This window comes from Malurus melanocephalus, unplaced genomic scaffold (genome assembly GCF_030028575.1).
Source record: "Malurus melanocephalus ecotype Western Australia unplaced genomic scaffold, MMel_1.1 scaffold_457, whole genome shotgun sequence".
In the NCBI taxonomy this organism is placed as follows: domain Eukaryota; kingdom Metazoa; phylum Chordata; class Aves; order Passeriformes; family Maluridae; genus Malurus; species Malurus melanocephalus.
Window position 1 is genome coordinate 449,174 of NW_026623689.1, and position 22,881 is coordinate 472,054.

A 22,881-nucleotide genomic window follows, 5' to 3' on the forward strand; every position below is an offset into this window, starting at 1 on the left:
TTTTAATCAGATATTTACCTACTAAACCCRTAATTTTAAGCATGGAGGAGGAGCTGTTAATGTAGTCATACCTAAACATGAAACCTGGTGTTTCAGTACTTTCTCTGGGATTGAAACATCCCGTTGTGGAATGTTCACAGCTTGAAGGCTTTTTTRTTACCTGCACTGAGGTACCTGCTGTGCCCAAAAGGGGAGGTTTTGTCCTGCCTTTCCTATATACTGCTCGTCAAACCTGTTCCTGAACTGCCCTAAGTTTCTAACCTGGCACAGAGTTCTCCAGTTATTGTTGGGTTGGTTTTCTCCTGTTGCTATAATGAGTTTGACTTGCTCAGTAATGGGTCTGATAAGGGGAGAAACCACCAGGAATTCCTGCTGGGGGTTTCTGCAGCTCTTTGGTTGCTCCATGTTATGGAGAGCATGTGTGCGTTTTCCTTCAGAGATGCTATTTCATCCTGGTGTCAATTCTAGACTGCAGGCATCTTCTCAACTTTTGGGGCACATGTGGCTTGTTGTAGGGTTCACACAGCATGCGGAGGAGGAGAACCAGGAGGGAGAGCCAGAAGCAGCAAACAACTGAGGTCTCCTAAAACACCTGAGGAGCAGCAGAGGCCCTGCAGAATGCAGACTGCTCAGTTTAACTTAGTGTCACTCCCTCTCTTTAGAGAGCCTTGGTGTCTCCTGAGCACATGATGAGCTTTCTGAATCTCTGGGGTAGGGAAAAAGGATCTTAAATATCTGCATTTGGGTTACTGACTTGTGCTTAGGTCTGAGAAGCGGTATGAGCTGAGCTGGCTGTTTGGAAGAGTATTAAATCAAGAGTCTGTTAATGATTGAGTTAACCTGTGTGGTGAAGGGGAGAATATGGAGCAAATCATCATTGCTGCACGGTTTGGGAGCAGCAAGTGCTTCAATGCTCCATTATCCTTTCTTGAAGAGCATGTGCAGAACTGAAGCAGCTCATCTTCAGATGTGAGTCAAAGGGATTTTGCACGAAAACTCCTTACACTAGATGGGATTATTTTTTTATTTTTCTTCTAAAGTATTRCTACATGATGGTCTGGTTTGGGATTGACACTTGGAGTGTGAACTCAGCCATGTCTAAAACAGCAAATGCTATTTAGCACGACTTTAAACTTGACTTAGGAGGACTTTATCCCTCTTCCCAGAGGCATTGGGAGTGGGGACATTTCTTGTGCAGGTGCCAGAAGGATGTTAACTGTGTGACTCATGTAACCTGTAAAGGGATCCTTGGAAAAGAAGAAAATAATAATATAAAATATGAGCAAAGTGCACTGTGATAATGGTAATAAGGGAGTGTGTGAGCCATGTAGTGTGTGTTTCAGAGGGGGTATAAGATGCGTGAGTTCTGTGTAGAGGCACTTTGGGCAGATCATGGTCAGAGTGTTCCTCAAAGCCTTTTGCCATACGATAGTGAGAGTTCACAATCCCACTTTTACCTGTTTTTCATAACTCAGTGTTTCGTCACCGTAGGTGCTCTGTTTTGGCTTTTTGCCCTCAATCAGGGCACCCAGACCCCTACTGGGTGCTGTGTCATGGGTACCCTCCTCTCTTGCTGCAGGGGAAGCCAAAAGGGAAAAAATGCTCTTTCTTTGCCATAAAAAAGAGTGAAAAACAGATGTTTCATATTAAGATATGGGCTTGTTTTTTCTGAGCCACACGCTCTCTTTCTTCCAGGCTACCGTTCCTTGCACGGTATCTGCAGCTGCTGCAGGGGAAAAGGTTAAATCATCKCAAAGTGAAAAGTAAAATACTCCTTGGGTGGGCTTTCCCTGTTTGAGTTTCAGGCCCTGGAAGCTGTACAAGAGGGGTCAGGGTTTGGGAGCAGAGGCTGATGTTGAAAGGATAAAACAGAGTTCTCGTCATGAATGTCCTCAGCAGAGCCCTCGTGTCTCTGTGCTCCCAGGCTGAGGTGTCACCAAACGCCATCACATGGAATGATTGCTGCTGGAAGCACGTCATGCAGCTCTGTGCTGGGAATACCTCAGCTACAGTCAGGGAAAACATACAGGAAAATTTAATTTAGAATAAGAAGACTCTGTTCTTGATGAGTCCAATGATTTAAAGTATCTCGTTCCATGATATTTTTTGTTCCAAGCAGACTCTACCTGAACTTGCCTTCATGTTTTCGCTAAATTTTGTTTCTTGTGTTATTTGAGACACTGTTCTATTCCCTTTCATCACAAATATGGTTGCCATCAGTTTTGAAGCCTTCAATATTTTGTTATTAATAAAATGTAGGCTCATGTTATGCGTTAGGGATACATGCAGCTTACTGGGAATATCAAACTTTCATGTGGCTGGGATTRCACTTGCCATGGCACTACATAACTCCAAAAAAAATTTGCTGTTTCCCTTTTGTGAGGACTGAATTGAGATCTGGATCTGTTTGCAGCATTCCCTTGCTCTGTTGGAAGTGTGTGGGCTACTCATGAGTTAAGGGAATTGGGAGAGAGATGTCAGATGGGTTTTGTCTCAGGTTTTATAATTTTATTTTTTTACCTTGGTGTGAGCTGATAAAGGCTGTTCTGAGCAGTGCCTGAGTACAGTGTGGGATAAAGGCTGGCTCTCTTTTTCTCCAGCTGAGCAGAATGAATGTTGATGTCAGCTTTGGGGTGTATTCAGGAAGAAATTTGCAAATTACTGAGTCCAAGCAGGAGCTTTGCTTCAAGTGCCGTCATGAAGGCATTCATCTTTCTGTCTAGCTCTTCCTCAGGCATTGAATGTGTTGGGTTTTCGCAAAAAGACAGTAAAATCTACTCAACAACGAATGACTTTTCCCCTTTTGACCCTGCCACTTTCCATGTTTTGAGGGCAGGCAGCTTCAATGTGTCATTGGGGTCCTTTTTGCTTCACTGCTGCTCTGCTGGTTTTGATATCTACTGAAAATCAGCAGATCATGCCGCTGAGTTATACACAGCAAAATGCTGCTTATTGAGGCTRTGCAGTCAAAGTTCGTGTCTCACTCTTCCCTTTCTGCCAAGAAGTGATTATTTACACCTGTCTGACATTAAAGGGTCAGCAGGGGGGTATATCACGTCACAGAACCATCCGTGGTGCACGTGAGAGGACAGTCCACTCCTGCTGCTGTGAGTTCCGGAGAGGGTCACGTGGAGCTGGCAGGAGCTGGGTTCAGATGTTGTTCAGACAGCCAGGGGCTATTGTGGCTACAAAAAGTTTATGTGAGTCTGGAGAAGAGCTGGACATTCTCGTGAAGAGGCTTCACTGAGTGTTCTTCAAAGAATTGTAGAAGGGCTTGAGTTGGAAGGGATGCACARAGATCAGCAAGGTCCAGCTCCTGTCCTTGCACAGGACAATCCCAGCAGTCATACCCAGGGCACCCAGAAGTCCAAACTGACTTGGGGAGGCCCAGAAACACAAACCACTGGAGGTGGAAAAATGCATGRAGAAGTTTAGTATTCTTATTCTCTTCCTTCCCTTCCCAAATGTCCATGCACTGCTGCCRTTCCAAACTGGAGGTCAAGCTAGATGTGCACTATTCTTTGGTTCACCKCTTTGACTCCTGGAGGAGGCAACTTGAGGTGTTTCACCTCTGAATTGGATCATCAAATCCAGCTCCTGGCCCTGCACGGAGCACCCCAACAGTCCCACCCTGTGCGTGTGATGTTGTCCAAAAACTTTTGAGCTCTKGCAGCCTTGGGGCCATGCCTATTCCCTGGTCAGTGCCTCACCACCCTCTGGGGGAAGAACCTTTTCCAAAGTCCAGCCTAACCCTCTCTGGACAGTTTCAGCTTCATATGTTTAAAGGTTTATGCCAGAGCTGTCTGKCAGAGTTGAGGTGTCCTGAAGAGGCTTTACCACACACTGGATATGGTCTGCAGGGGCCTTATATTTTTCCATATGGGTGTGGAATGCTTTGGTTGAGAGTCTGCTCATGTGAACCTCCACTGATCCAGGACTGACAGGTTGCTTTTCAGGTAAGTCACTCGTTTCTAGAGAATTACACATCCTGTTTCCAGAGAATTGCACATCCTAGGCACTGCTAAGCCAAGTTCTCATTGTCTGAGCTTAGCACAAGTGCTGGAGCATCATGTTGGCTCTTGAGGTTGCATTCCATTATCTGATGCTGGTGGGAGCCTCTGTACTTTCTGTGCTGTGCTGGATGGTGTGAACACTTTGGAGTAGGGCAGTGTCCATTAGGTTGGAATTTTAATATTGTTCTCGTGCTTTCGTTTGGGAAGAGTACAAACACCTCACCCTAAAGATGAGAAGCTTTTTTAAAGTGTTACCCAGAGTTTTGTGYTGCTAACTGGTAATAAAATAATAATGAGCCGAAGTACAAAAGATCCAAAATCTGTCTGCGTACCAGCTTCCCAGGAGAACTGTGGAGGAGTGGATTTGTAGTGTCACCTTCCCTGCTGTGGCAGAAGCCACGTCCTCCTCAGGGAGTCAAGAAGTGACTGTGCTGTACCCCCACCTTGGAAGTGCTGCACCATGGAAGTCGCAGCTCCTGCTACTGCTACAGGCTGGCACGTGTTTCCCCARCCCCTGCAGGAGATTAAAGGGCTGGTTGTGTACTCTAGGTAGCAAATACCTATGATGCCTTCAAGCCATTAGTTTTTACTCTGGAACTGAAACTTCTCATCTGCTCCTTGCTTTGAAAAGCRATGGGGAAAACATCTAGCAAGGCTTAAAGCTTCTGGTGGTGCCTTGTTCTCTCACAGTGACAGCTCAGAGGTTTGGGGGGTCTGTGAGGCTTCTCTAGCCAGTCTAATGGCACTTCTGTGATTCTGTGATACTCAGATAATGGTTTAGGTTGGAAGGGACTTTAAAGCTCATCTTGTTCCAACCCCTGCCRTGGGTAGGGACACCTTTCACTAGACCAGAGCCCTGTCTATCCTGGTCTTGAATACTTCCAGGGATGGAGAGTCCACAGTCTCTCTGTCCCTGTGCCTTGCCTCGCTTACAAGAGTGATGAACTTCTTTCTAAAATGACCTTTGAGGGCCAGGTAATGTGCTCTTGTGGGCCGGGTGCTGGGAATAGACAGCTTTGCTGTGGTTCCGTTGGCTGATRCAGAGGGGCCTGTCCTGAATACAGGTGTGTGGGGCACATGCCCAGCTCCACACCCGCAAATGCTTCGTGTCCTCCTGCCTTTGGCACTCCCCAAAATGAGTAACTCTTCTTGCTGAAGTGCCTGGTACAAAGCAGAGCATTCTCAGGACGGGTCCTGCATGACTTCTTCACGGTCCTAAAGCGTCAAGGCCTGTTCAGCTCCTGGTGTGGGTCTCCAGGCCTGAGGCYGTGCCAGGACATGTCACAGGAAATGGCCTCGGTGTCTGGAGATGCTAATTAAGCACAAAAAGAGTTAATTATTTGTCAAGAGCTAGAAAAGGTCCCTCTTGCTATTCATAGTTTCATACTTCCTCTTTCATTGTTATTCTTTATTCTGCCTTAGTTTTCCCTTCACCCAGGGCCCTGTCCCTGGATTCTCCATAATGTCAGGTTTTGGGCAGTGAGGCTGGATGGAAAAGGAGGGGCTGGAGCTCATTACCACCATGAACTGCTGCTCCCACCCGGCTGCCCACATATTCTCACTTGCTAACCATTGCTTTCTGCTGCTGCCAGAGGTGCCTTTCTGCTCCATGCCATGCTTGCAGCTGAACGAGGTTCCTGCCTTCCCAGCCATGTTTAACATGGACGGGATTTCTGGGTGCATGGTCAGGGAAAGGATGGAGACCTTTCTCTGTGTTTTGAACCTCAAGTTCTCCCGAGATGCTGGAGTCCCATCTTTGTGAACGTGGGAGTTGTGTTTGTTGTATTTCAGGTCAAAAGCTCTCATAGAAAAGGCCTTGAATAAGGTAGGGATGGATTTTGTCACTTGGCCTTGCCAGTAGGAAGTCGCAGAGTCTGGCCAGCACTGGGATTTTCCCACATTAACTTTGATCCTCCGTAATGTGCCGGTCATCTTGTTCTTGGAGCAGAACATGAATAATGCCTAACCCCTGGTTCAAACATGAGATGGTTAGGATGACATGAGATGATTTATTTACCTTTATTCCTAAAGTGAATCATTGTACCATGGAGTGTGTTTTAGAGTCTTCTGTTTCACTTCCTTGTTTGGAGTCACCACCAAGGGACTGGTGGTATAAGGAAACTGAGTAAGTTTCTGGCCAATTAACCTCATTTGGAATTTTTGTGCACCRCTTTTTGGTTTTCTTTCTAAGTTTATGTGGGGCATGTTCCAAGTGGCAAAAGAGCAGAGCTGAAAGGGTGCTCAGCATTTAAATATGTATGGACTGTCATGTTAATGGGGTGCTCCAGTTCTTTCCCCRGGAGTGGATGACAAGTGACTAAATAAAGCTGCAGTCCCTCTTTTCCTGTGAATAGGTGCTTGTGTTTTCCCTTTCTTGTAGGTCTTGGTTTGGTACAAGTTTGGCTGGTTCTTCCATACTGCAGCCTCTGACCCGGTCAAATAACTTGGAATRACTTTAATGTCAAGTAGAACACAAGTTGACCTTAAATGCTTCACAATAAAATGAATATTGAGGGCTGCATTCAGGTCCCTCATGCCTTTTCATTTGAGAGGAATGGGTGTCACCGGTTGTACACTACAGCAGTGATGTGTGTTCCTCATGCTGGTGGTTGGCTTCGTTCTGGAGCTGGTGCTGTATAATTGTAGAGGAGGATTAATTTAATGATAGCTGTTGGGAACTCGTGGGGGCTTTTGAAGTCTGCTACAACATCACTGAGCAATCCTCCATGTTTCTTGAGGGCAGAAACCACAAACAACATCAGAAGAGGACGGATGTGACTTGGACTGGACTGACCACAAGTTCCTGAAAGGACAGGGCAGAGGTGGACACCAAATTCCCACATGCTTCAGTCAAAGTGGTGTCACTGAGYGGCACAGCCACAGTGGCTTTGGTCTGTCTTGCACTTCATGTTGGAGAGAGCAAAAACACCCTCTGCTTTATGATATTATTTTGGAACTTTTACCTTGCWGTAAGAGTTGGAGAAATAAGGATGAAGTGCTAACTTAGCTTGGAATRCCCATTGGGGAGCTGGTTGCTTGTAGCCTGTGTAAGAGAGTCTCCCATGGAGAGCCTTCTTTAGGTGACAGAGTTTCTCAGAACTTAAAGTTGCTTTTTAAAATTTTCATTTTTGTTAGAACTATCCATGTATTTTCTTGCAAAGGACGTTAGATGCCCAAGTTTTGAGTGTGGAACAGAACGGGCTGTCTGTGGTTGTCTGGGCAGAGTTACCCAGAAATAGTTTAATTTCAGTTTGGCTTGCACACCCCTGTTACAGTGCACCACCCCTCAGAAATTGCTGTTAGGGCCCTGTGCTCTGCAGGGTGTTTCTTAAAGACAAAAAATCACAAACAAACAAAAAAAACTCCTTGTGCTTCCTTCTGACCGAAGTACATGGAGCACARCAGGAGAGGGAGCCAGCCCAGGGATGCTGCGTCAAGGGCATTCTGGTTTGTGGACCTGTTTCCCAAGGTGTGGAAACACTATTTACCAAAAACCAAGCCTCAAATTACTGAATAGACAGAAACATCTATTTAACAAAACACTGTCTCCTGAACTAAATTTCACATTGTTCATTGCATGGAAAGCTATGAGTTTGCCCTGACACGGGGTAAGAAGAATGATTTTCCTGTGAGCGGTGGGGTTTGGCTCCGTTTCATCCCCCATACTTGGAAACTGCCATATCCAGCTGAAACCAAACAATGCCTTTTTTGTTTTTAAGTGGAGTGCAGTAAGATTGGAAGTCACTGGTGTGAATTGTTGCACAGAGACATCCTCAAACGTGCTTTCTTCCTTGCCAGGTTCAGTACAGATATGAGAGCCTGGCTGCTCTGGTGCTCCYGTGCCCCGGCACTCGCCGCCCTGTGATTTTGGAAAACAAGCCTAAGAAGCGAGTTACACATCCTGTGGTGAGTATCATGTGCCTTTGATATTCTGGACTGTCTTAGCTTGGAGCTCAAATTTACCTTCCTGAAACATCCAGACTCACCTGTGCTTTATAAGAGGCATCTCCCCTATGGAAACAGGAGAGCTGAGGCTGGAAACAGGAGAAGGGAAGGTTACATGGGCACCTCACAGCACCTTCCAGGATCTGAAGGGGCTACAGGGAAGCTGGAGAGGGACTGTTCTTGGAGAACTGTACTGACAGGACAGTTCAGTTGGGAAATGGAGAACTGTACTGACAGGACAGTTCAGAAGGGGAAATGACTTCAACCTGAAATAAGGGAAATTTAGGTTTAATACAAGGAAGAAATTCTACCCTGTGATGATGGTGAGGCTCTGGCACAGGTTGCCCAGAGCAGTTGAGGCTGTTCCATCCCTGCAAGTGTCCCAAGGCCAGGTTGGACATGGCTTGGAGCAACCTGGGATAGTGAAAGGTGTCCCTGCTCGGGGGATGGAACAAGCTGAGCTCTAAGGTCCCATCCAACCCAAATCATTCTGTGATTCTTGGTTTCTCTGAATAAGGCAAGACACTTCAACTCCAGTATCTTATCTGGATTATCACTGAAATGTCTGCCGAGCCTGTGGAARGATGCTTAGAGACCCAAATGCAAGTTGCTCAATTCTTATTCCTTATTTCCATTTTGATTTTTTTTTCCTCTCAGTTTTGTCAGCATTTTTCATCTGAAGTTACTTATCTGAGAACTTACATCCCTGATTTCCTTTCCCTGGCTTTATTTTTAGAAAGACACGTGTAGAGCTCAGAAGTAGGTAGCTGCAGTGCTGCTTGTCAGTGATGAATAGCTCCAACAAGGAAATTAGGCAGGATTAAAGGCAGGGAGCGTCCAGAGTCTTTTGTGGTGAACTGAGAGGAGAGCTGATGTGTTCTGTCTATAAGGGTTTGTGTAACAAATAAAATAAGGCCCAGTTTGCCTATTTTATAACAGCTGAGCTATGGAATGAGGAGAAAACTCAAAATTGAAGTTGTTGGGAAAATTTTCCTCTCCAGAAATCAAAAGGAATAGTATTTGTAGGTGAGAATGTTGGACTGATTCCAGCGGGGTAGACCCCTTGATTTCATGTGAATAAACCAGCAAACGTTCTGATTTGGTGAGAGTGGTGACCTTTAGGAGTGCAACTTCCCTTTCTGGATTTCTGAAAAAGCATTTCTATGGTGATAAGCTGTTTTTGCTGTGCAGACTAAGAGATCCTGATTAAGTCATTGGGGTGTTTTGTTTAGGGCCATAATTGTGCAGCATCATTTGGGAATATTATTTCTATTTTTGGCCAAAGTGATATGACAAAAAACATCTTTTAAAATTGTGATTTCCATTTAGAATTTTCTCTGTAGAAAATTTCATGAGCTTTTGCCTTTTGGTAATTTCAGCTGGGGGGGTGGAGAGGTGATGGATGGACCACAGTTTCATCCTCTCAGCAGCTTCCAGCCTGGAGGAGAAATCTGGTTCCAATTTTGCTTGATATTGTATCTCAAATTATTTTTGCAGCTTCATTCCTTAAAACCAATTKGTCTATTTTTGGTGACAGTAGTAGGAGTGTCATTAATTGTTGAAAAGTCTTTAGTTTGAGCAATTCAGGCTGGTGCAGTACAGTGCTTTAATATCTGCAATGAGCCCAGCAGAGGCTGTGTCATCTGCCTGGGCCTTTTTCCCCATTATTTTCTTCTCAAAGAGAAGCCCCTGCAGTCTAAAGCTTTGCTGTTGTGATCTTGTGGAGGGTTTCTTCTGGGACTGAAGTCACTGGCTTGTTTTTCTGTATCCTACCTGTAAGATGCCTGAGATCTTGGCAAGTTTTTTTGACTCAGATAAACCTATTTCCAAGAGCTTTGGGTTCATAGCCTGCTTTTTCAGTTGGGTGAAGCTCATTTCCTGTCCTGCCTCCTTTTATCTTTCTGTGTATTTTAATGTAATGTTCAAAGAAGCACTGGTTCTCCCGTTCCATGGTGCTCCTGTGAGCCAGCACTCTTGCCTCATGCCATTCCTTGTCTGTCTGTCCTCACCTGTGCTCCCTGCCTCCGGATCCCCAGGGTGCAGTGCCTGACTCYTTCCCAGCTCCGCTGAAACCAGTGCTGGGTGCCTCTCTCCACCTTTGTGCAGCGGAGCCGGGCGTTATCCCGTGAGCGAAGAGCTGGCTCTTGGCCCTGGTGACCTCAGTGTGCTTGGTCAGCCACATCCAGCCTGAGGAATTTGGCCTTGGGAGCAAATTTTTTTCCCTGGATGGCATAAATGAACAAGAGTAGCAGCAGTGCAGCCTCAAGCCGATGTCCAAAGCCATGGAGAGAGCAGTGAGGGCTCTAGGTGCCTCCTCTGTTCCCTGGCTGCATCCTGAGAGCAGCCCTGGTGATGTGTGGAAGCCAAAAGTTCTTTCTGTACGTGGAGCTTTCTAGTTGTATTAGTCATCCATCAGGCTTCTGGATTATTTAAGTGCTGAAGCTCTCCTCAAAGAACAGCAATRTCTATTTGTAGAAAGGTACATCATGTGAAGTGCAATTCCAGTATATTAGAGCTGCCTGCTGGAGATGTTTTTGGGAATGCTGCCCCTCCTTTTGTGGGACTTTGGGAGCTGGAGAACCCCCTTCAGAGATCTGGAATCCTGAAGGCTTCTGGGGATATGAATGGTGATACATTAGAGCTCCTCTCAACTTCTCCCACAAAACCACTCCTTCTGTTCAGCCCAGTGCAGCCTCAGCTTGTGGGGGTTGGTCTCCAGACTCTTAAAAACCCTGTGGAAAAAGTGATCTGTAGCACTGAGGGAAAATACTCTTCCATTAGGCATGGGAGAACTCCTGACTCAAATAGTTAAAAGACCAAAAACCTCTTCTCTAACTCTTGAACTTGTCCTGACTTGAACTAAGTCTGAATGTGCCTAGAGCTGAACTGGTCCATTTTTAAGCTGTAATTCATCTGTCTGTGCTGTTTGCAGAAAATCTTTAGGGCAGTTGCTAGCTACAGTGTTAATTCCGATACAGCACACTATGYCCTTGTAAACTTAGGGAAAACTGAAATGTTTATGGGTTTTGTAATGCACGTGAGTTCATTTCATTGTATTCTAACCCAAAAATTAAACGTGAGGTTTCGTGTAACGTTTTGGTATTCACAGACTGGCAAAACACTTGTCCTTGCTTATGCAGTCTGGCTTTTATGTAACTCATTATTTTTGCTCAAATGTTGCAGATAGTCGGTTTCCTCTAGCAACAGCCACCAGATGTTTCACTGAACAAGACTTAATTCTTTAAAATTGACCTGTGAGAAATGTGTGAAGGCGAACAGGGGGGCGGAACAATTGTATGTCAGCGTGATTTCCATTTCCTTGCTCAAATCCCACTGCAAGCCTTGCAGTTTGATTGCAGCAACGATGGATCCCGATTTTTGTGGTACGCTATGAGGCCTTTTCTGTGGTTTTTAGTGTTTCCATGAACGCGGTGTTGGGAGCAGGGGGATGGGATAAGGCTGCCTTACAACAATTAGTGTTATTTGTGCAATTAGCACTGTGTGGATTCATTCTGTGTGGTGGATGTGCCACCATGRATATGCAGGTGGGAGTCCTGCTGTCTGTAGGTGTTCTCTGATCACCCTTGTGCTTTGCTAGAGTGTTTTATGTTTCTCTATTTCCTATTTCCATGGGAAACCAACTCCTGTCTCTGTTTTCCAACTGGGGGAAGACAGTGACCCAGTGTTTTAGTGGGGAACATGGGCAATGGGGTCCTGCTCTGGTGGTCATTGCAAGAAGTTCACTGCAGCTCTTGTATCTGAAACATCCCCATTGTGGGCGTTTGTCCTGTCCATCCAGGGCCACTTTGTGTGGGAGACGATTGCTCAGGGATTCTTTGCTGGGAATGAATGATCAGCAGCCTGGCTTTTTGGGTCTTTTTTCTTGTCCAGGTCTGCAGACACTGCGTAAATCAAATCAGAGCTGTGCCGTTTCCCTTCCCACAAGGATATCTTGCTCCCATTGTGCTGCTTCTTGTGCAGTTTGGACATGGAGGTGTGCACTGGATAGATGATCTTCAGGAGGAAATGTACTGGTCTGTAACTGGGAGTGCTAGTGAGAGCCCTGAACTGGAGAAGTAAGGATTGAGTTGAGAAGTTCAGCTCTGCAGATGTTTTGAAGGTTTTGGAGTAGGTTTTTGGAGATGAAAGAATCTTTTGGTTTAGGCTAAAAGTGCTTCTGCTGGAAATAAGACTTTTCCAGGGCTGGAAATGCTTCAGGACACAGTTGGGCTGCTCCAGTCTTCAAAATTAGGGATTTTGGTTCGTGCTGGACTTTGTTTTGGTGATTTTTCGGAAGTCCTAGGTGTCTGTCACAAAATCTTGTTATCACTTAAGCCGGAGGTGACTTGAATGTCCTTTTTTTGTGGAAAGATGTGCAGCCAGTACTCACAGTAGCATCTTAAACTCCTTTCCCTTGTGCTGCTTCTGCCAGTTTTGAAATTCAGCATTTCCTGTCCTGGTTTCTCCTGGTGGGATGGTGGAGGGAGGCTGTGCTGCATCCTAGTGCTCCAGAAATGTGTGAGGGTGGAAGATGTTCTGCAGTTTGAGGGAAAACTGTTGCTACTTAACGCAGCTAATGTGTCAACATGACACAAAYGAGAGCCTTTATGTTCTGGCTTTGTCACACAGAGCTACAGAAGGTACCAAAGGGCAGGGGAAGCACAGCTCCTTAAGTTGGTGTGTTTATTGTGAGGTGTTAGAAGGATCATGAATGTCCAGCTGTCCCCAAGTTCCTTCTCTGTCCAGTTAATGCAGCAGCAGTGTGTGAGCCCTGCTCCTGCTGGGAAGGATRGTGGCATCTCCCTATGCCTTTCCTYGTGCTGGTTTTGAGGCTTCTTTTAATCTCTCAATAGGGTGAGAAGGCCCTGGCACAGGGTGCCCAGACCAGCTATGGCTGTCCCTGGATCCCTGGGAGTCTTCCAGGCCAGGCTGGACAGKGCTTGGAGCATCCTGGGACAGTAGGAGGTGTCCCTGCCATGGCAGGGGTGGGACTGGATGAGCTTTAAGGTCCTTCCAACCCAATCCACTCTGGGATTCAGCTGCCTGCAGCCCTGCGTTTCTGGAGTTGGCTTAGTGAGAGGTCAAGCAAGTGCCAGAGCTGGTGAAAAGGAGGGACTCGGGGGTGCTTGGTGGATGGAAGAACAGGAAGGTGCCTTTTGGGGTAGCTGGATGTTAACTGGGTACACATCTGATGTGTGTGTACCAGGCATACRTGTTTGGTAACCTGAGGGCTGCTCAGCTCTTCAGAATTACCTCTTCCTAGAATTACAGAATCATTTAGGCTGGAAAAGACCTATAAGATTGAGTCCAGCTTTTGACCAATGACCACGTTTTCAACTAGAACAGAGCATAGAAGATGTTGCTGGGATATACTGATTTTTGTCTGGGAAGGTTTCCTTGCTGCTCTCTTCCTTTGGGTCGTGAGGAATCTGGAGGTAAACAATTGTTTCAGTTCTGAGGATCTGGAGGTTTTTCTCACCACCTCAGCCCCGTTTCTGTGCTTCAGCACTTGAGCAGATAATTGAACATGAAACTTCCCTGTGTGTCTGAGAGACTCAGGTCAAAAGGACCTACAAGGGACCTGACGTGAGTACACGTGGAGCTTTCACTCACACCCAAACTCTGCGACTGTGCTGTTGTAAACAGAGCTGGGAAGGCTGGCTTTGAGCCGTGMTGGAGGCTTGGTCTTACTGATTGCTTTCCTGGGAAAAAGTCCCACCACCAGGAAAACTAAAGCTTAATTGCCACGTTTTGTATCTGATCACTGCCTGGATCAGCTATAAGCTGCTTTTTATATATGTACATGAATTGGGAAAATTGAGCACAATTGGCCTTTCCTTATAACAACCAAACCCCACTGCTAACATGTACCTACCACAGTAATCCAGGGAATAATCCCTGGAAAATACTGTAAGATTATAATAATCCTTTCATTTTCTTAGCATGCACGTGTGTAAGAGATGTCAGAGGATATTGGGTATCATCACCTGTGTCTGGCAGTGTTTTGGGGGACACCAGAAGAGCTGGCTTCTGAAGTGGCATCTCGTGTTTCCTGTCTGAAATCCTTTGGTGTGAGAGGTCACATTCTGTGCTTTGCAGCGTTTGCACATGTGGCCTGTGGAAGAGGAGAGATCAGCTGCAGACAGGGACTGTCCRCCCTCCTTCCTGGCCAGCTGGCAGGTGATGTGATTTCTACAGGCAAATACATGGTGCTTGTCATCTTCTCTTCCTCAWGCAGCAGCAGAGGTTTGCAGGGCTTTAAATCACTTCAGAGAGTGCAGGTAGTGAAGCCAGGTCCCCTGGGGACATCAGGCTGGTACTGCATAGATGTGGTCAAGCAATGACCCATCACAAACAAGGGATTGTGTTCCCTTTTCCATGAGCAGCTTCCCCATGTCCTGAGATGCAGCCTGAGAGGGATGATGGTTACACCAGCATGGTTGAGACTTTATTTTCTGTTTTAATGTTGCCTTCAGGTGCTGGGAGGTCTGATCTTTAACATTTCCTGTAGCAGGTGGCAGATGGCCCTCARTTTCCTTCTCACCTAAGCTTTCTTCTCTAGATGAATGAGAATCAAATCTGGGCAGTTTCTGTRACAAAACAATATTCTTCCAGTCCTTGTCTCACCTGTCAATAGAAATGGAAAGTGGGTTAAAAAGACCTTTCTGATATAGATGCCTAAGTTGGCTATGGTGAAATTGTATCAAGTTTTGCTTTTTCTGGGATGCTGTCTTCGGTGACATCTGTAACACAGGAGCTGCTCCTGTGAACAAGGATAGTGGYTGGCCTCAAATGTCCTCTGAAGGTCCCAGGTTCTAGAAGGGATGAGCCGCCTTGCATGGCCCAAGCTGCAGGGCACCATTCTGTGAGCAAGTACAGGAGGCTGCACAGATCCATGCAGAGCAGGGTGGGTTCAGTCAGGCAGTGAAAACCAGTTCAGCCCCRTTGCATTGATGGTATCACAGGCTCTGAGATGGTCTGCAAGTCCTTCGCTCCTACGCAGAACATCTGTGTGCTCCTGGGAGCTTGGCTGGGTGGTGTTTGTCCATCACACCTGCCATCTCGTGGCATCAGTTGCTCCTGAAAAATCTGAAATGCCCTTGTGCCACCTGCCTGTTTTTATGATCTGACTGAGAAGACTCAGCTAGAAATAGCCTGGATTTTCTTCCRCATGCGGTGATTCAAAAGGGTATTTTGTGGCTGAGCATGGAGCCATTTTTGGGCTTCAAACCACAAAAGATGATGCTTGAAAAAGTGCYTGAAGTACTGGGCTGTTGTCTAGAGATCCTTCAAGAGGTGCTGTCTTTCCTTGTGAAAGAACTGCCTTGTAGGCAGAAGAATTTGGCTTGTTTTTCCAGCTTTCTCAAGGTCATGCTGTTGGCATGAGAAGGGAAGCAGGTACTGTAATGGAGTCATTCATCTTGGAAATAGAGTTTAAGATACACCTAAAGGGGATCTGTGGTTGAGGGAGGCAGGGCTCCAGCAAAGGATTCTTAGAGCTCAGCCTGTATTTAAGTAAAGATTTGGTTGTGGGGGAGGATTTGGATGGCAGAGAGGACAAGGAGGCTTGGTGGCATCTCTGACTTCTCCCATTGTTTGGAGGCAAGTCCTGCATGGCACAAACCCTACTTCATGTTTTATGTAATGATATTAAAACTAATAGGGTGGGAAAGGGTGTCTGCCCAGTGAGGTTGGTGCTTGTGAAAGGAGTGCTGAACACAACGTGCAGAAATGTGCCAGCTGTGATTAGTCCAGGGCCACGCAGTGCAGGACAGAGGACTGTTATCATCAGGATATGCTTCCCTTAGCTACAGATCTCTGTGAGCACCTGTGTGGCTTATCTGCTCTGTTTTGAAAGATGAACTTAACTCTGGAGTCTAGATGAGTGTGAGAGGTAGAATAAACAGATTTCTCCTCTAGTCACAGGGACTTGTGATCATCAGTCCTTGTTCATGGTTCCTTGCAGGGCATTTGCTTTGGTTGCTCCTGCTGCTGATCCAGGGGAGTCCATAAGGTGTTTTCTAATTTCTCCACACCAAACTGTTGCTATACCACAGTTTTGGTTCTTGAGGAAACTTTAGGCTTCTCTCTGCAGTGTCACAAATGTTTAAGCCATTCTAGGGTGGGAAGTACAGGTTCATGGAGCTGCACACAKTTCCTATAGCTTCTGCTGCTGGAGTGAGTGAATTCAAAGATGGCTTAGGAAATGTGGTTTCAGTGTTTGGATAATGCAGTGTCTAATAACGCCCAAGCTCTGAAGCTTCTTCTGTGGACAGGGATGAGCAGCTCCACTCCCATGTGGATTCCTTTGTGTTATGCTGCTTCATAATTTTCCTCTCCGAGGGAATATGTGTGGATAGGTCTCCTGTGACTTTGTCATAATAGTGGAGAAAGTCAAGGTCTTTGAATTCTTTGTTAGGGGGGATTGATGCCAACTTTGTGTTGTGGTCAACAGGCTGGAGGGAAGGGGTGGCATCCAGTGGGATCTAGGGAGGTGGGACTGTGGGAAACTCATGGAGCTTAACAAGGCCAAGTTCAAGGTCCTGGCCCTGGGCCAGTGCCATCCCAAGCACAAAYCCAGGCTGGKTTGAGAAGGAACTGAGCACAGCCCTGGCAGCCCCAGAACCCCAGTGCCAGGCTGACTCCCCGGCAAGGACAGCAGGGTAGGGGGAGATTCTGCCCTGCTCAGGTGAGACCCCAGCCCTGGGGCCAACAGCAGAAGGAGCTGGAGCTGCTGGAGAGAGCCCAGAGGAGGCCACGGAGCTGCTSCAGGGCTGGAGCCCCTCTGCTCTGGAGCCAGGCTGGGAGAGCTGGGGGTGTTCACGTGGAGAGGAGAAGGATCCAGGGAGAGCTCAGAGCCCCTTTTGGGGCCTAAAGGGGCTCCAGGAGAGGGACTGGGGACAAGGGATGGAGGGACAGGACACAGGGAATGGCTTCCCACTGCCAGAGGGCAGGAACAGATGGGATTTTGGGAAGAGATTCTTCCCTGTGAGAGAGATGAGGCCCTGGCACAGGGTGCCCAGAGCAGCTGTGGCTGCCTCTGGATCCCTGGCAGTGCCCAAGGCCAGGCTGGATCAGGCTTGAAGCAGCCTGGGACAGTGGAAGGTGTCCCTGCCATGGCAGGGGATAGAGCCAGCTGAGCATTAAGATCCTCCCAGCCCAACCCATTCTATAAACTTATGAAAGGGACAGAGACTTCTGACACAGGAGTGTCAACACGTCAGTCACATCCTTGAGGAATGGAGCAAACTCCTTCTTTTTGTTACCACAAGYGTCCACTCCTGTCCATACTAGGGGGTATTTATAGTTTCAGTGGTGTGTGCTTTGCCTTYCCTTCCTAATGGATTGCTGGACCACAAGTGGGTGGAAGATTTGTTTGTTTTGGCACAATAGTCCCTTTACGTGGGCACGTCTGGAGTTTACAGCAAACAGAGGAGCCAGGCCGTGAACTGTGCAAAGTCCTTAAYGCGAGGGAAAGGAGAGAAGCAGGAAAGCTGTCATGTAAGATTACCTCTCCGAAACGGAGCCATCTCCTCAGCTTATTTCCCTGCTGGTTTACAGGCTGCTTCCTTAAGATGACATTGCTCCATCGGATGCACYGTGAGCTTGAGCATTTGTGTCAGTGCTGCCTGTTCCTGCCACTCGCTCTCACTGGATGTGCCGTGGGTCAGGAATCCAGTATCCTCCTGTAGGGCCTTAGGGAGTAGCTCCAGTGGTGATGCTTTTGTGGCACAAATTGGAATGGAAGTAACCAAAACAGCAAGGTGACCTCAGAACGAGAGCTCAGGTGTTCACTCGTTGCTGGAGTGCCTTTGTTGGACCTGTCAGATAAGCATCAGGTGRTGGAGCAGTGCTGAGATGCATGTAAAAGGTTATCAGTGTTGGTGGCAGAGACTGACAYGAATTAGATTCACTGCCATGACCTTAACACAGCAGCATTGCTGAATATCTGGCTTAGTTATGAAAATAAATGGGCTGTGGAAGCTGCATATGGCTTTGGAGGTATTGCTTGTGGCTTGAAACATCATAGCTCATGGAATATCCTGAGTTGGAAGGGACCCACAGGGRTCACCCAGTCCAGCCCCTGGCCCTGCACAGACACCCCAACAACCCCATCCTGTCCCTGAGAGCACTGTCCAAACCCTCCCTGAGCCGTGGCAGCCTTGGGGCCGTGCCCATTCCCTGGGGAGCCTGGGCAGTGCCCCACCACCCTYCAAGGGAAGAATTTGTTCCTGATATCCAACCTAACCCACCCCTACCACAGCTCCATACTATTTTTCTTGCTGTGCAGGGATTTTGGGGCTTCCAGATGTCCTTGTAGGCATTGACACCCTCTTGGACACCCTGTCCATCACCTGGTGCAAAAGCATGTGATGTCTGACCACCTCTGGTGGTCAACCTGTGTTCAGAAGAGCCAGGAAGGGATGGTGATGTCTAAACCTTCACAAATTTAGATTTGTCTCTTTMCTGTGAGCTTGAAGGGGGAGATTTGGTGACCTTGGTGATGCCCATGTGTGAAGTGAATGAGTACAGGCAGAAGACATCTCCAAAGCTTCTCCAGCCTRTCACTGTGAAAAACCAGGCAGTGTTTGTTGCCATCTCTGGTGCTGCATGTACCACCCAGATGTCTTCTGGTGTGCARGATGGCTTTACAGGAATGCCAGTGCAGACTCCATCTCTGCCAATGCCGCTCCACTTGGAGCACAGTGGACCTCATCTTGGGGTCATTTTACAAAAAGCTGCACCTTTGAAAGAAGCACAGGTAGGAAAAATGACAGGTGTGGGATGGTGCTTCCTAATACACCTGGAAGAAGCTGAAACACCTTCCAGTGTGCGAGGACTATTGAGGAGCTGACAACTCGAAATTTGAGGAAGAAAAAAGTCCAGAAAACCAACCAACAGCACAAACCCACAAGTACTATGATTTTTTTAAAGCCATGTGGCTGCTCTTGAGAGTGTTGGTGGCTTCTACTTGGCTTCCCCCTGYGGGCAGGTGCCACGGGCCGCTTCCTAGCCAGATTGAGGAAGGAACTCAGCACAAACATTTACTTTCTGTGAACAAACGCAACTGTCTGACTGTGTATCTTGGGGTTATGGTCCCTAATTGCCCTGCTGTGGAAGTGCAGATTTTTATGGAGCTGATGGTGTTTGTGTGGGTGTAGCCACCAGCACAGAATGAAACCWGTAACCAAGACCGGACCTTGCACTGGGGAGGAGGCAGCTCAGCTGCCAGCAAATGGAGTGACCTTTGCTTCATTTAGAAATGAATAAAGGAAAATAAAATAAAATAAAATAGATGGAATTTTAAAAGGCAAGAGACAGGATCTGAACATCTTCTGGCCTGCCTTCGCAGGGGTTGTGCTTCTGCAGCGAGTATTTTGCTTGGTCTGAATGTAATTCCTGGCACTTTTCGATTGCATAGGTAATCCAGATTCTTCTGGCAGCTGAACTGCTTCATCAGGATACACAGCTAGGAGATCTGGGAGAATTTAGGGAGTTATACATCTCAGAGACCAAGGAAAAGGTGGCTCTTTATGTGCTGTGAAGATGCTGCCCTGTTGGATAGGTGGGTTTTGAGATGGGACAGCTTGTTTTGGGGCTGCAGTGTTGCCATTATGGAGTTTTTATAATCCTATAATGGGAAGGGGAGATAAAGTGCTGCAGAAGGATTCAGGCTTTAAGCGTAACAATGCCTTAAATATCAAACTCTGGCAGTTTTTAATGGACTTCATCTATCCTAATAAAAACTTTCCCCTCCCAAAACAGAAGTGGCAGGGAATCAGGGTGCTGGCAACAGTGTTAGGTTACTTAGGCTAAAGCATTATTTTTATTAAGCCCAAATGAGCAGGATTTATTATTCAGGGGTTGTGGTTCTTACCTTTCCAAYGSTGTTGTGCACTARCCTTCATAAGCAGGTGAGTGGTCARTCACYCTGTCTGATAGCACTTTGACTCCAAAAAAGCAGCTCATTAAAGGCTGGGGCAGATTTATCTCCCTGTATAGATCTCAGGTACATAGTTTCCTCTCTGAAACACGGTTTAGTTGCAAACAAAATATGTAGGTGATGTCAGTTGAATTCCTGCCAAATGCCTCATTATGTGAAGTGACAGTGGCAGTCTCTCCATGRCTGCCAGAAAAGGCAGAACCTTCACGTAAGAGAAGGTGAAGTTCAGGCATTAAAAGGAAAWGACATGTACATTAAATCATGAACGATCAGGTTTTCTTTTGTTTTCCCATAATACCCTCCATCTCTCTCCTGGTGGCATCACCATTACTATTTCTTTAAGAGGTGCTGCTGTTCCAGCTCACCATCTCTTACATCACTGTGTTTCCAGTTTATTACCCAGCTCTCACAAGGAGTTTCTAGTGATGAGCAACCTCAAGTGAAATCTGTTGGGCAACATCGAGAGTCTGTGGGATGGAGTGACGCAGACTTGGCAGAGTTCTCCTCTTCCCTATGTGCTGTGGGGCCTTTGGGCTTTGCCTGCCATGCCAGGTCCTAAAGTTCAGCTGCAGAGTGTAYTTGAGACTTCTACCCACCTCCCCTGCTCTCGGGCGTGTTCCCTTCTTATCTTTTCATCCTCTCTTCGTACAAGGCCGTGTGGTGGTGAAGAGCAGCTACTTGAATTGCTGTRGGGTCATTCTTGGAGTTACAGAAGGATATGGATGTGCAGTCTCTCACAGTCACAGGAGCTTTGGCTGGTGGCTGATGTTCACACCTGCAGGACACACCTGAGCCAGGCTGAACCTTGCCCAGTTCGTGGTGCATTTTGCACTCGGTGCCCAAATCCTCTCACTGAATTCGGTACTTGCACGAAAATCCCTTTCTAAAGGCACCTACTTTTGGTGCACCTTCCTGTTGAATGGAGGTGGAATTTTCTCCAAGGTTTGCTGCTCTGTGGTGGACACGTGGACACTGAGAGAGCCCTTACACCCCTGTTTACAGCTCAGTGCTGTCAGAGTCCAGATGTTTTCCTGAGGCATCAGAAGCAAATGCTGAGYGCAAGCTGGCTGGCTGATCCTGAATGTGACCAGTGGCACCTGAAGCTCATTTTAGGAGCTGATASGAGACTTAGCAGATCATTTTGAGCTGAGGCAACAAAGAAACCATTCTCTTGTTTGTCCTCGACTTTTTGAGGTGCTCTGGGTATTGGTGGCACAGAGAGGAGACAATCTGTTGTGATCAGGTAGCCACAAGTCGAGCGTGGGGACCTGGAGCTTTCTCCAGCTGGGATACAAAGACCCTGCATCTGAATGTCACCCTGCTGCTGTTGTGACCCTGTGGATACTGGGTGGCACTGGACAGGAACATGTCCTTCCACAGGGGAAACATACCTGTTGGGTGCTGGATTCGCGTTGGAGCRCGGCCAAAAGCCTCTCAGCTCCTCAGGGCTCCCTGTTATCTAAAGCTGGGTTCCAGGAGCGCAGCTTCCATCCACCATTGCCATCAAGGTGTCTTCAGTTTCCTTTGACCCATCTCCTCAACTTTCTGAGGACTTCTAGTGAGAGGCTGTTCCCCACCCGCTCACACGGTGAAGGTTGCCTTGGCTCTGAGCTTAATACCTGTGTTTCTGAAGGCAGAGAAAAGCACTTCACSGTTTGGATGCCACCAAGGTTTTGGGGGGGTTGTGTTTAGCTGCTGAGTTCACCAGTCTTTTCAGGCTGTCTGAGCCTGTCTGCAGTTCATCCTCTGAGTTCCTTTTCCTTGCCAGGCAGAGCGCAGATAAAACAGTCGTAGATGATTGAGGTGCATCTGGGTTAAATTAGGCTGTAAATCTGTAAAAGTGATGCTGCTGCCAGTGATCCAAGGCTGCTCCAGAGTCCAAGCTCCTGTGGCGGCCTTATTGAGGACTTCAGTGCCATTAACTGCAAGCTACATCCATCAACCACCATGGATGCACCTGAGTCCATGTGCTGTGGGTTATTCCTTGATGATGGATGCACATGGCTGTCTAGAAGTCATCTTTGCCCCTTTCTTTCTCAAATCCATTGCCTGGAAGGAAGGAAGGAAGGAAGGAGATGCTATGGGGACACCTGCACCTCTCTTTTTCCTGTTAAACAACCTGGTATTTTAAGATGGGAAAAAAAACCCTATAGGTTTATGATGCCTATTTTAAGAGGGGGAAAAAAAACCCTATAGGTTTATGATGCCTGGGTATCAGAGAAGAGAACTTGTGCAGCGTCTGTTGCAGACCTTTTGCTGCTGGCAGGTTTTTCCCCTTTTCCTCTGTAGCATCCCCTCTTTCTCTGACAGATTGTGGTCTCTAGTCCTTTCTACATCTATAGGAATGTGCATCCATGGCTGCTGGCACACGTTGGCCGTGACTCAGTCAGGGGAGAGAAGTCAATGAATTGATCTTGCATCACACAAACCACTTCCCTGAAAAATGCTCTGTGCTTTGTTTTGACTCTGCTGGTGTGGAAGAAGTAAATTACCAGCTAAATTAATTTTCCTTTCCTAATATTCCTGGCTTTTGTGCTGAGCTTCTCTAGAGGTTTTTGGGAGCAAAGTTCAGGAATGAACTTGGAAAATGGGTGCTTGGATCACTCTCAGTGAAACAATCAACTGAGATCACTTGGAAAAGTAACTTGCCATTGTATTAAGTTGGGGATTATGTAATTAATGTGTTTTAGCACATTCACAAGGCCTTCAAGGAAAAGAGCTCTTGGAAGYTCACTTCCCTCAGATAGAAAAGGGCACAAGTTCGTTTGGGTTCATCCCTGTCTGTAAAAACTGTAATTGGAGGATGCAGMCTTCTCAGTCCTGGGCATTCATGAGTAATGAATGAGTGTAGTGATCCGCAGTTGTCCATCCTTCTTCCTTCCCAGCAATTTGGACTTAAATACTGTTTGTGTGCCTCTTTATTTTCCKCCAGTGAAGCACTGAACAGAACTTACTGCACAAGCTGAAGATTAAATTGTT

At 46.9% G+C, this 22,881-nt stretch overlaps 1 protein-coding gene across 1 annotated transcript in view; it reads left to right on the forward strand.

The window, feature by feature from the left end:
- Positions 1-7,811: 7,811 nt before the first annotated feature.
- The window catches only part of CSNK1G1 (casein kinase 1 gamma 1), a 73,851-nt gene continuing 58,781 nt past the window's right edge, over positions 7,812-22,881 (forward strand). Inside the window, exon 1 of the mRNA XM_057380531.1 lies at positions 7,812-7,919. The gene's annotated coding sequence lies outside the window, so the exon portion shown is untranslated. The remainder of the gene's footprint in view (positions 7,920-22,881) is intronic.